This window comes from Haliaeetus albicilla, chromosome 28, assembly GCF_947461875.1.
Source record: "Haliaeetus albicilla chromosome 28, bHalAlb1.1, whole genome shotgun sequence".
NCBI classification, from domain to species: Eukaryota; Metazoa; Chordata; class Aves; order Accipitriformes; family Accipitridae; genus Haliaeetus; species Haliaeetus albicilla.
Genome location: NC_091510.1, coordinates 15,939,436 through 15,953,016, shown reverse-complemented (window position 1 = coordinate 15,953,016; position 13,581 = coordinate 15,939,436). Strand labels below are relative to the sequence as shown.

The 13,581-nt window shown below is 42.6% G+C and overlaps 1 protein-coding gene across 9 annotated transcripts in view; it reads right to left on the bottom strand.

Annotated features, from left to right (window-relative positions):
• Positions 1 to 13,581, bottom strand: part of GRIP1 (glutamate receptor interacting protein 1) — a 327,461-nt gene that overhangs the window by 162,436 nt on the left and 151,444 nt on the right. The gene's annotated exons all lie outside the window — the stretch shown is intronic.

Sequence of the window (13,581 nt, the reverse complement as noted above, 5' to 3'; positions counted from 1 at the left end):
AAATTACTAACGGACAGAACTCCACGCTTATACTAAAAACCAAGCAAACCAACCAAAATAAGCCATATAAAGTTTGTCAAGTCAGATTTATGCACGAAACCCGAGCGCTGCATCAGATACTCTCCTTTAAAACAACAGATCGTCATTTCTTTGTCAAGACTTCTGCTTCACTTGCGTGATATATTTAAAATACTCTGTCCCATTCACTTGCTTTGATTACAAAATTGCTCAGATTATGTTCTGCCACCTTTTGTCCATCGCTGTATTTAGCGTTACGGTGCAGCGTTAGGGTGCACATCATCTCCCGTCAGTGACCGACAGCCAGGAGGAGGGACGGACAGCTTCCACACTCGGAGCCGGTTCTGCCTCCCCGCCTGCTCCGCGCCGCATCAGCGGCTCCGTGCTTCCCATATTGCAACTCGCTATTACAGTGATTGTTTTTCTTATTTTTGTTTTATTGGTTACAGCAACAGCTGTATTTCCAAGGCCAAGGTGAAACATACCATCCGCACAACTGCAATTGCCCCGACAGGCCCAGTGAAAATTGATTTTATTTGGTTGTCATTAAAACCAGATAGGGGTAATCAAGTCATCTGTTCACCAACCTTGTCACCGCTTCTCGTAGCGGCCGTTGTACCGAACGGCTGTAAAATCCAACCAGCGGAAAAGCAGACGCGCCTGAAGCGGCGGGCTGCTGCGGCCAGGTTGGGCCGGGGCCTGCACGGAGGGGCGAGACCAGAAAGAAAATGGAGAATCTGGGACTGTCACGGAGGGGAAAGGGGAGAGGGGTTGTGTACTCTCGCCCCCCCGTACAGACGGAACCAAGAGCAGCGTAAGCGGCTCTCTGTCTGCCAATACTGCCAATATGCTTTTTGAGGAGAAAATTTGCCACCCTTCTTTCTTGCCACCTCCTGCTCACGTAACAGGACGTAGAATCATACAACTGTAGAATCATTTAGGTTGGAAAAGACCTTCAAGATGATCGAGCCCAACCATCAACCATGCCCACTACACCACGTCCTGAAGTACCCACACCAGTCACACCAACCCGTACCCAGTTTCCTTCCCCTCTGCTCCACTGGAAAGGCTGTTCCCAAGACCACCACCAGGCTACGGCCTCAGCACGCAGCCCCTGCTCGCAGATCTTCCAGGTCTGGGAAGCCCAGGTGGCCCTGTGCCTGCAGACCAGCACCCAGAATCCTTATTAAATACCGACTTCTCATCTGCCAGACGCCCATCCTCGATGCCGTAAATCTCGTCGTGCCCGGACAGACCCCTTTAAACACCTCCCCCTACCTCGGGGGTAACCAGAAGATACCGCGAGATGATCGTTTAGCCGCCCTGACATTAGTTCTTGGATTCTTCCCAGTCGACACGGACAAGGAAGACCGTGTAGACCGTGGGGAGCACTGCCCACAGCAAGCAGACGGGTCTCCACTGGTCCCACCTCTTCGGAGACGGACCTTACCGGCACCAGCACAGGCGAGCCTGCAGTGCTCCTCTGGCCCTTCAAAAGAAGGTGGTTTTGGCGAGCAGCTCTCAAATCGAGAGTCCGCTTTTGTCTCCTTCTCCTCCAGAGCGCAATTTGGACGTCCTCGAGGACTTCTGCCGTGCAGAGAACAGCAAGAGGTTGTACCTACGCCACGAGAAAGAACCGCTCGCTACTCGCCTTCGTGATCCGACTCCTCGACTTACCCTGGTTCAGCGCCTGGGCAGAGGAGGCAAAAGACAGCACATGTACGGAGCTAGGAGACTGCGAAAAACAGACTTCAGACACAGGAGAAAAATCAAGCCTTTGTGTAAGGGCACGCTAAGCCCCAATGGGCTTATGTAAAAATGTATAAAACGGTAATAACGATACAGAAACTGCGATATATATGCAAAAGCAGCTGCAGACCTGGTCAGATAAGGCTTTACTAACAGAGAAAAGACGCAGTCCTTGATCTGAAAAGCTTATCGTATTGTTTACTACTTCTTCTAGATTACTGATGCATATGCTAAATAGCCTCTGAAGCACAGCAATAGCCACTTGCAACCAAGACAATAAGATTATTTTTTTGCTTATGTTTCTTCAGACAATTTTTCTCTCCTTGCCAAAGAAGGTCATGCACAGATTTGGATTCCTCAAAAAGATTTCGTAAGACAAAGATTTTGTATTTCAAGTACAGCACTGAATGTAATGATATATTGTTTTTACTGCAGGGTTTTTTTCCTGTTTTTTGGTGGTTCAAGAAAAGTAATCCAGTTATTGGAACAGTTTCTAAAATAGTCACTCACGATGCTCGTGGCTTTACCACCTTCTTGCAGGACAGCAATCACCAGGATTGCCAGAACTGTTCTTGCCCAAAGTCCTGCTTCTGAAATGAATTTAAGTACACCTCAGGCATTCTTAACTGTTGAGAATGTTTTTGGGTTTTTTTACCAAATTAAGGATTTTGTGATTATTAAATGTCTCAACTTTCCAGAAGTCAGCCATCATTTTCTGAGGTGTCAGTCATTCAGCTCTGCAGATGGACTCAACTGGTTGTTCAGGAGAAAAAATGGGGGAGGAGGTAAAAAAAAGTGGGGGGGGGGGGAGGCGGGGGGAGAAGAGTAGGTAATGTAGTATTAGGAGATCAAAAACCTTCAGACATACTGAAAAGTTATTTATATAACACAGGTTAAAGTCTTTACTAATGACATTTCTTCCTTATTATTTAACAGAGCTACAAATTTTATTACTATTTTCTCTGGGCTCATCTGTAAACATCTCTTTTTTCATTTTGATCCTTTTGGACAGCAGCATGAATTTGTATCACTTTTATTGCTGCACTTACTCCTTTCTTCAGGAGTCTGAAAGGTTATTTATAAACTCTAGGATATATATAAAACAAATATTTTCTCAACTGAATTTGTATTCATAAATACTCAGTAGAAAGTCACTAGATGAAAGAAGCTTATGTTTCCATATGGTAAGACAGGCAGTGTAATATAAGTATCCTATTTAACACCATCTTCTGGTTAATCTTATCAGATCACATTAGCTGAAATAATTGAATCAAAAAAAGTTAAGATCTACTACACTTCTCTGCAGGATAAAAAAAATTATGTAATGAAATTTCTCTAAATTAAATTGAAGATTATAACCTATATATAGTGTGACATTTAGATACAATCAGGAAATTTCTGTGAAAATAGCGTTCAACGAAGAATACAAATTCTGCAAAATATCAAATTGTGTTTGGGGAAACAATTAAGCTTGCCAAAAATGCATTTTTTAATCCAGAAAACTCTAATATTCCCACCCTTCCGTTTCATCGGAATATATATACCTAGAAGATACTTCTTGGTAAAACTCCACTCACACGCCGCATCAAACATTTCCTTTCACGTCACCACTCTGAAGGGGACGCACCACAGGCTACTCGGTCATAGCAATGTAGACCAAAGACCCAGACCTTTAAAAAAAGCCAACCCAGGGGTTATTCCCCAGCACTTCAGATTATCAACACAGACAACTTGTCAGCTTTGCATAATTTGGAGGGTCTTGTAAATTTACGTTTTTATTAAATCAACTACAGCAGTAATTTCTAGCTATATTAACCACCTTTGCAACGCTGTTGGGCAATTTCACGCAGACATTGCAGCAGAAGGCTTTACAAGTCATTAAAGGTTGTAAAAGGTGTTCTGGCTTCAGAAGATTGTCACTGGAGAACATTTCATGGTAGAAGGTGCAGCAAGTTGGAAAGCAAGGATATGTGTGCCCTGAACGTGGTAACAGATGATGAGAATAAATCTGTTAAAGATCTGAGTTGATGCCAAAACACCATAGCTGTGGCACCGCACAAATGCGGTAGCTTCATTGCCTAGGAATAGATTAGTAAAAAATAATTCAGGGGCTTTCTGGATAGAAAAAAAAAAAAAAATCTTAACTTACCGGCTCCAAGCAATGTTAGCCTTTTTGAAGGGACAGGTATTAAACAACTGGTGGTAAAATCAGTCAATATTGCCACATTCTGGGATGGCTTTTTGTTCAAGCGTTTTATAATACAGCAAAGAATCGCAATTTAATTGATTTTTTTAAAGTCTGATTTAATGATATATTTTATAAAATTTATAATGTAGTATTAAAGGAAATAGAATACATACACCTTTTCTATATGAAAATAACTCTCCAGTACATGCTACCCTCTAGCATAACGTAAGGAACAGCATTCCCTACATTATCCTTCACAGCAATCCCATGCCAGAGCTTCACAAAAATGCTTTATTTTACCAGTCCATATCAATTACTGGCAAAAATTAAACCTGTCCTTTTCAGTGAAACTGTGTTGATATACAAAGGTTGAGAGATGTTTCTTACTGGAGAAACTGTCCTCAAAAGACCTTTGAGATATGCAGCACAACTCTGACTTTTTGTTCTTAACCTCATTTCAGCTGCTAGCAAAAGAGGCTGTTCAGTTTTCCCAGGCTTTCCTAGCTCCAAATCCTTGTTTAAAAATAATTAGGGCCTTAAGAGAATTATAAAATAGGAAAATGCCGCACGTACTACAAAAATTAGAAACTTTTAGTAGCACAAGTACGTTGCAGTCTCTCAAAGGTAATTTCAAGCACAGCCACAACTAGTCAAGATTTAATTCAGAAAGAAGTTACTTCACAAAACTAATAGCTTGTGAACCATTTCGGATATCACTCCACTTTTGGCACATACATGTGTCCGCACCTTTTCTTTGGTTTGGTTTATGACAACAGAAGAGAGTGCTTACTTTCTGGAGTATTACTAATAATTTGTCCGTGTACCTTCTGAACCGGCAATTAGTAGAGAACCTGTAATTTTTCAAAATATAATGAAATAAACCGCACGCAAGGTAGTCGGTCTGCCCTCCCAGCAGAAGCAGCAGTGAAAGGACCAGGTACCACAAAGGGCACTGCACCTTCCAGGATGCCTGGAGATCTCATGGAGAGAAACGACGAGTAACGACCCTGTTCAATGAACACAATCAGCCCAGCGTGGGCTCCTGCCAGCAACATGCATATAATTACAGGCCCTGGGATTTAACGTAATCTCAAAACTAAAGGATGACTCTGTCGTACAAGTAGCTTCCACATGCTGCACTACATGGTTAAAGACTCCTGTAATTACAATTTCTGTAAGGCTTTGTACTTTGTAGAGGCTTTTTCAATTAGTCAAAATGATGACCTTCCTTTTGCTACATCAGTCTTTAACAAAACAAAGCTAAGCATTTCCTCAAAATTACCATACTGGAGGCAGGGACAATCTCTTACACTTAGTAGAAAACAGCTGGTTTTACTCTCATTTACAAACAAAAAAAGATTATGATTCCACTGAAACCACTTGAACAAAAGTGGGATAATTGGACCTCTCTCTAGCTATAGTGCTTGTTGCCATATTTTTATCAACCTATTGAGCATCCGTGAAATTGGAATATCACGCTAGAAAATAAAATGTGTATTTGGAGGGGTGAGTCTAGAATATAACATAAGGTCATTTAATCTACTACAAGAGATTTTTAGGAATTAACTCACTAAGTTTTTATGTGCAAGTCTTTATATTCAAGATACCATCAAAGAGGACGGCAACGGAAGATTACAGCTCTAGAGATGCAGCACAAAGAAGAGATACCACAAGCAGAGTTTCCACCTGCAATACCTCCAAGCCTTTTTGCAAGACGAAGGGAAACGCCGATTCACTGGTACAGTTGTGCTCCCACCTGTGTGAAGGCTGCAGGAAGACACGGCAGCAGCTGCTTTTCCACAACAGAGTGGGTTTCTATACTGAAATCAGGTCACACACTGGATGTTTGCCTGTGGGATGAGCAACAGCCAGCCAACTGGCATCGACCGCCGAGACCACATCGACTGTTTCATCCCAGAAGCAGAACTGGTGTGCCTGAAAACCAAAGATGAATGGAAAACACAGAAAAACTGATCGGATATACAGGACGGAAAAACAAGCAACAGGGGAAAATAAAAAAAATTATTCCGGTTTGAACAACGTGTGCTGACTCTCCTGACAATGACGTGTTTGCTGGATAGAGCTGTTAACTGAACTTGCTCGCAGGTTCAGGTCTTACTCTAATTCCCAAACTGGGGCAGCGCTGGCCTGTCCCCATGCAGTGACAGCGGACACACAAGGGGGTACCTGCCACCCTGGCAGCAGACGGGGAGGTACCGAGCAACCTTCGGATGAAGTCCGACAATTCCCTAACAGGAACGGTGTGATCCTAGCGCTGACGCAGGCTCGTGGTAGGAACCTTGCCGTTTCCAGTTTGCTCTCTCTGCAAGAAGAGACAATCACTACCTTTGGATCTGTTTGTCTGCAACGCGGTCGCACGCTCGGTCTGTGTGCACACCTGGCAAAGGCTTGGAGATCACCCTACAGCACACCGTGTGCCAGGCTTGCCCTGCATACCTTCCGGGAGTTTTTCATTTGGAGATACAAAATTTGACTCGTTTGGAAATTTTGCCATCTCCTGAGGACTGACCATCAGCCACCAGTAAGGAAGAACGAAACGCACAGTGGTCTGTTGCCGTAGTCTGGTTTAACACACAGGGAACGGGACAAACACAGCAGAGCTGGGGTGAGGAAGGAAACGTTCCTGCCAAGCCAGAAGGTCCTTCTGAGCGTCCCTGGGTCCCTCTGCGCCTCCCTGGGTCCCTCTGCGGCGTGAACATGCTCTGCTCCCCAACCATCCCCTGGGAGCCCCACACCGCCTCACCAGCGCTGGTACGGCCGTGGCTGATGACGTTTCACAGGGTTGGTGCCTCATACCCCGTGGCCTCCCGAGAGCAGCAATGTCGAGACCCTACGGACTGCCCTGGACTCCGTTTCTATCGTGTGGCGACCTGTGACTTAATAATCAAGTTATTTCCTCTCGTTTTGTGTTCTGAAGTGAAACTCGTGAGAAAAACATGGCTTTAGCTGGCTTCAAAATTGAAGCCTAGCATCCACACCAGGCCTCCTCTGGCATCTTCTGAAACTATGCACCTACCTGAGAAGGCACATCCCTGAAGTTTCCATGCAAATACGTCAGTGTTCGCAGTCTCGGGAAGAGTGTTGTATCATTGTACATCAGTGTATCACAGCATATGGCCAGTATCATTGATGCTTCTGCACAGCCTTTAAATCCCAAGCCTTTGGTTTAGATGATGATTTTTAAAATGGAATTAATTATTAAGGCATTTTGGATCACCATTTGAACTATAACTGTTTAAAAGGTATTTCAGCCTCTGAGCAACAATCATAAATAAAAAATAAGAACGGAGACCTATTGAGACTTGCGTGCTCTTCCACTGCAGACACTTCCATCCCACCGGGGACTGCTGCACCGCACAACACGGTACGCTCTGAATTCACCAGCCCAGCTCAAGACTCAGAAAAAGTGAGTTAGTCTGAATTAATTCTGTGTTATTACAACCAGACTCTGTCTGGCAACTAAATGAAGAGCTAGCTTGGGTATCTCCCAGTCCTGCACACTGTAGAAAAACCTCTGTGTGTTACCAAATACTTTTATCATCATAGTTTAGTGAATAGACGCACAATTAAGCATCCAAGTACAAGACGTAAGAACAAGGAACACAAACTAAACCTGCAGTACCAGGGAGCGTATCCCAGAATATGGTGACTCTAAAAATGACTGAGCAGATCATTCAAGGTAAGTAAGTGAACAGCAACTGCAACAACAGGTTTAAGGCAATCATTGCTTGTATAAATAGGGGAAGACTGAGTATAAGTACCAAAAAGATCACTACCTGCCTTTTGCAGGGAGACCTATACTAGAACCCAATATTCAACTCCAGTATCCATGCTGGGCTTTGCTTGGTTTGGATTTGTTTGTTTTCAAAAGGTTGAAAAACTGGACAGGATGCAGAGAAGAGTACCAAGAGTGATTTGAGCAATAGAAGTGCCTCATGCAGTGAAAGACTCGGCAAGCGTAATACCAGTTTGGACAGTGACCTGATCGCACAGTGCCTAAGAGCTGACATAGGAGGGACATGTTGAGTGCTCGACAGCTTCTGCATCACTTGATGGACAAGGGATGCAACAGAAAGCTGCACAGGAAAAACAAATGTTTGGAACTCAAAGCCAGCAAAATTCAAACTAATCACCACCTTCTGATGGGAAGATCGACTGACGGATAAAACTATCAAAATGGTTCCCTGAAGAGCAGCTGCCTGCATGCCTTTCTGGAATACGCAGTTTTGCAAAACATTAATTATTGGACTTGCTGTAACAATAACAGGCTGGATGCCACATTCTGCTTACGCACAAGATAACCAAGCACCTTGCATGTCTTTTTTTGCCTTAGAAAGCACACAAAGCAAAAGATGAGATTGTTATGGTCTCTTGCTGTCTGTATCTGCTTTAAACTACTGCTTTGAATACAAATAAAACGTTATTAAAAGATAGGACTAGCCATAGAACATGTTTTATCGAATATATAATTAACACTCATGTAAAATCTACCTGATACTTTAGAAAAACTGCCCCATTATGCTGCAAAACTGCTCCAGTCTCAAAGCACCAACACTTAAATTTGCGCACTGTCCTCACCCCCACACATCCCTTCCCTTTTGCTGTAGAAGGGACGGGATCCACAGCAACGGACGGCCAACACGCATGTGCAAAGTAGCACAAAGCACGTTATTTACATCAGAAAAAGAGAACATCTGTAACATGTATGACTCAAAGGGAATTATCACCGCACTTTGCTCTCAGGAAACAGTTAACAAAACAAATGAAGGAAAGGTTCCTAGGCAAGGGGTTGAAGCATTTGTAACATAAGTTTCAAAAGCGAAAGGTTGATAACCTCAAGCTTGTTTTAGTGTCATTCCTCCATGGATCATTAGTGCTTTAGTGGTGTCCTGCTGCTATTCATCACAGTTTTAATAGCTCCTCCTAAAACACTCTTCAAAAAAAGGCGAAACTTGGCCAGATAACATTAACGCTTAAAAGTCTGTATATGTATTTATCAGTTTTTTCCTTTTTTAACTTTTTTTTTTTTTAATCAGAGAAATCCTACAACCTCCTAAGGTAAACATGACATCATATACAATAATGATCAATAACAAACTGGGAGCAGCTAAATACAGAGGCAAAACAAGGCATTCAAGAACAGCCCAAGAGAAAACAAAAATATGCCAGTCAGCAAAACAAACGTTACTCTTGGAAAATTAAAAGGATAACTGAAAAAGCCAAAGCATCAGCTATCTTCCTATAAAAGACAAATCCCTTCTGTATTATTGTGAACTTACCACTTGTAAATTACCAATTAGTAGTCACAAATCATCGTTTTAATTATTTTTCTAATACTCCAACGTTCTTATACAAAAACCCTCTCACACATTTCTGTTGCACTGTCAGGTATGAATTAATAGCTTAGCAACAGACATCCAACTTGAAGTGCTGTATTACATTTCCACTAACCAACTAGTGATTTTGCCTGGAACTTGCGTGCATTTTTTTAAGAGCACAACCACCCCACCCCACCCCCCCGAATTCCCGCGGAGTTCCGAGCTCTCAGGCTGGCTGCAGGGCTTTGAGCAGAGTTACAGCCTGGGCCAGCCCGACAGCTGCCGCTTCCCTTCACCACATCACGCAGCCAAAAATCTTCTTTTGGAAGATGTTTCACATGAATCAATACATCTCAGTGAAAATTCCTTAATGACTCATTCTAATTTTTCCCTTAGTTTTCCACACTTTTCTGCAACTACGCTGACCTTTCCAAATTTCCCTTAGAAGTCATCTCCTCTCGCCATAGGTATCTGGGCTCTTCTAATAATTATCCATTGGTTACAAATATGCTAGAGGCATAAATTTTTATCTTTTCTCATAACTCAGGCCTGAAATCCATCTGCTGCTTAACACTGAACCCTTCCTGTTTGCTCCTATGTTTCAACACAGGAAGCACCTGTAATGTAATTTAATTTAATAGCCTTAGTGCAGCCCAACAGACATTTAAGTAGGGGGGCAGTTACTTTCCTGTACCTGTGACATACCCTTTCTTAGTACAGCATTAGTAACTCCTTTTTGCAAGTATTACTGCTGTTAGTGTATAGCAAACGTAACTGCCATTTGTCCACGCGTGCTGGTCCCTCTATGCACCAGGGCTTTCCCAGCTTTCCATTCATAGTATACCATCGTATCTTGGAATATTTCCCCACAGATGCATTAACTTGCCAAGTCATATGATATTCTTCTGCATATTACGCATTTCTAGTTGTTTTAAAGACTAGTTAAACACATTTCCACTCTTATTACTATGTAGGTCTCCTGATCTAATTTCATCTGCTAATTTTATCAGCGGTTAATGAGGTTGTTAAGTCACTACTGCCTTTGTTATCCTTGAGTCAACTCCTGGGGGTGCTTCTCAACCAATTCATTTTGAGGTATGTTCCCTTGTTAGATCATGAGCATTTAAAATTCACCAAACGCTTCAGAAGACCCACAAACATCCTGAAGTATTGCATCAAGCACTAGTATTTCTTCCATTAATTTTGTATTATATTCCAAACCGTGACAGAGTTTATTATTTACAGATCCATACTGCTTATTAACTATGGTCACGTTATCTTCAAAACTTGAAATCCCTCTCCCTCTTTAATGTTTATTCAATATTTATTTCATTATAGAAACCAGCACTAAATTAAAAAGGAGATCGTGGCCAAAGGTACTTATCTCTTTTTTTTTTTTTTTCTCTCCTCTTTTTAAGTGCATGTATTAACATATTCAATGGCACATCGCTAGCTTTCCATTCAAATGTAAGGTGAAACTCTACCTGGACGAGCACAAACAGGCTGCATCCATAGATACCAGAGATCAGCGCGTTCACAGCTAGAGACAGAAAGTTGGCAATACTGTATGCTTGAATTTCTTTGTGTTTGTTCATGTGTCACAGGCTTTATGAAAACGGGCTCGTACAGCAATCGTTGTAAAGCACTTATTTTTTTTTTCCCCAACATACATTTAGGTTTGCTTCATGCCAGCTGCTGCACTTCAGCAATGAAAATAAACTTGGTACCACAAAGAGAAGGCTGTGTACAGATTCCCTCTATGAACTTACTTCAAAAGAGCTACATAAACTTAATTGATCAAAAGGGAGTCACAAAAGGATGAAATATTTTGCAGAGGCATATGCTAATGGTACTGCACCAACCTCCAAGACCTGCTGCCTTACTGGAAAGGTCCATAAAACTGTTGAGGTGATGGAGATGCTCCCGAGCTGCCGTTTGGAATGCAGAAGCTGGCTGGTAACCGTGCCATTTATTTATTTATTTACTTTAAAAATAAGGCAAGGAGGAAGGGGCCCAGGCGTTTTAACAGGAAATTAGAAAGCTAGCTGATATAAATTCACCACCTATCGAAGCTTGAACAGCCCAAGTTCCCCTCCCCCTGCTCCCCATTCCCGATCTCTCGGCTGCATCCGAACGCTCACAGTGCTGCTAATGGATAAAAATGGAAACAAATGTATGCAACAAATCACAGCAGGCTCCTGTGCCAGCTTCCCCCTTCTGATTCATCAGACCCAGATCTTCGTACTGCTGCTACGTATTAAAATCAATGTTCTGCCTCTTCATTATTGTCATTATTCCTCTTTCAGTTCAGAAGTTTCCTTTCCTTCAGACTGCTGCCTGACCAGCTTGTCAGGACATATTTAAATCAATATTTTGTGCATACGCCCGTGTGTGCCGTGCATCTGGATGCCACCTCATTACCATCTGAATTCCTATCATTTCTGCTGGGGCACAAAAACGTAGGGGTAAAAATCATGTCAAATGACAGAAGATTACAGACATCTATCTCCATCATTTAAAAATCTGAAGTAACCGCAGATTTTGCCATCAGCTCATTTCATACCTGATAAGAAAACCTAAATAAAGATTGAATGCAGCACTTTCCGTGATGCATGAAAACGCAATGCAGCTCAAGCAGAAGGCATTAAAGATTCATCCTCTACTTGGCCAGAACTGGGGCTTCAAGCTGCTTACGTCAACATCGCCTACCGCACCTGGGGCTCACCTTCCAGGTCACGGAGGAAAACCCCGGTGGGGCAGGCTCTTAGTAGGGAATTCAGACATCTGGAGTCAGGTGGGTGGTAAAGTTACTCTCGGGGAGGGAGAAGCCCTACCGAGAGCAAATGCAACTGAGACAGCCCACGTTTAAGGAACAATTGCTGTCGCTGGTTGAGCTCTAGGTCGGAGAAGCTCTGCTGGTGCTGCTGTCCGGCACCAGGGATGCTGGCTCCGGCAGTACCGCCAAACACACGCTGCAGGGAACGGGTTAGGCTGCGGGAAGTTAAGATGCACTGTCCTAGTAGAGGATAAAGAAACAGAATGTAAAAAAAAATATATATAAATAGCAAATCTCTACTTGCTTTTATTTGGATACGTAAAGCCTCCGAAAAAGGAAGCATCCTCCTTAAGTTGGTCATAACGCAGGTACCCATTGCACTCCCTCCCATAACAACATGCCTGTGTCTTAAATTTTTCTTGTAATTAGAAGCACAGCATTCTCCTGAAAGAGGTGTTTCATTTATGCCAATTCATGTCTTACTGACATGAAGACAAGCCTACAGCTATTAATGTCATTTTCACATGAGGCTTCAGTGAGGATGCTAAATTTTCTCCAAAATAAGCGTTAAAAAAAACCTGCTAAAAATAATAATCCACATTTACACACTTACCCCCACACAGAGGCAGCACATTTTCTACCGACATGCTCATTTCAGGCTGTGCATTTTAAGTCTGTTAATCTATGAAAAGGGCTCTTCACTTGGGGGGGTGTCTCCGCGTGGTGCACGTTACAGCCTTCGGCTGGGTGCGTGGTGCTGCACTTCCCACTGGCCTCTTCCTGGGAATTTTATTTTAAATTGATAGATTTGGGATGTGCTTGCATCTGAGGTGTAGACAAATCACTTCCCTGCCTTTTGCACAAAGATGGGGCAGATACTAGAAGGACTACCTGGAATCCTGGAAATATTGAATTTACTACTTCAAGATCCTATCACCGAAAGCAAAGAGGAAAAGTAAGCAGTTTTCATAAATTTCAAATAACTTTGTTTATATTCATTTTGTCGGTTCTTTCCTAGTCCGTTTTCACTTTCTCTGATAAACACACATGTAAAACTCAACTGCAAAATACAAAACCCTTTCAATAAAGTATCTGGATGCCCTATCAACACTGAATTATTTTATTTTTTTTTAAATAAAGCCTGGAAACAAACCCTCTATTGACAGTATCCCTTTAAGGTCTGAGCAGAGGTAAACTTAAGTTCCTCTTTCCACTTGCTTTCATAGGAACTACTGTCCCTAATCTTTGACGTAACACCTGGAAGCCTCTATAAATAAATATATTCACTGATATTTTCCCCTAAAAGGTTGAGTTTACGAACTGAAGCTGTAATGCAAGAGGCTCCAGTGCTGAGATGACCAGAAGCACAACAGACGTCTCCTCCAGAATTTGTAGTTCTGGATCCAGTCCTTGGCGGGATCCAGAGCCCAAATGCCCATGTTCTCTGTTTCAGCTCTTTAAGCCAAAGAGGAGCGGGATGAGGGGTAGGACCGTACTGAAATGCCTACCTG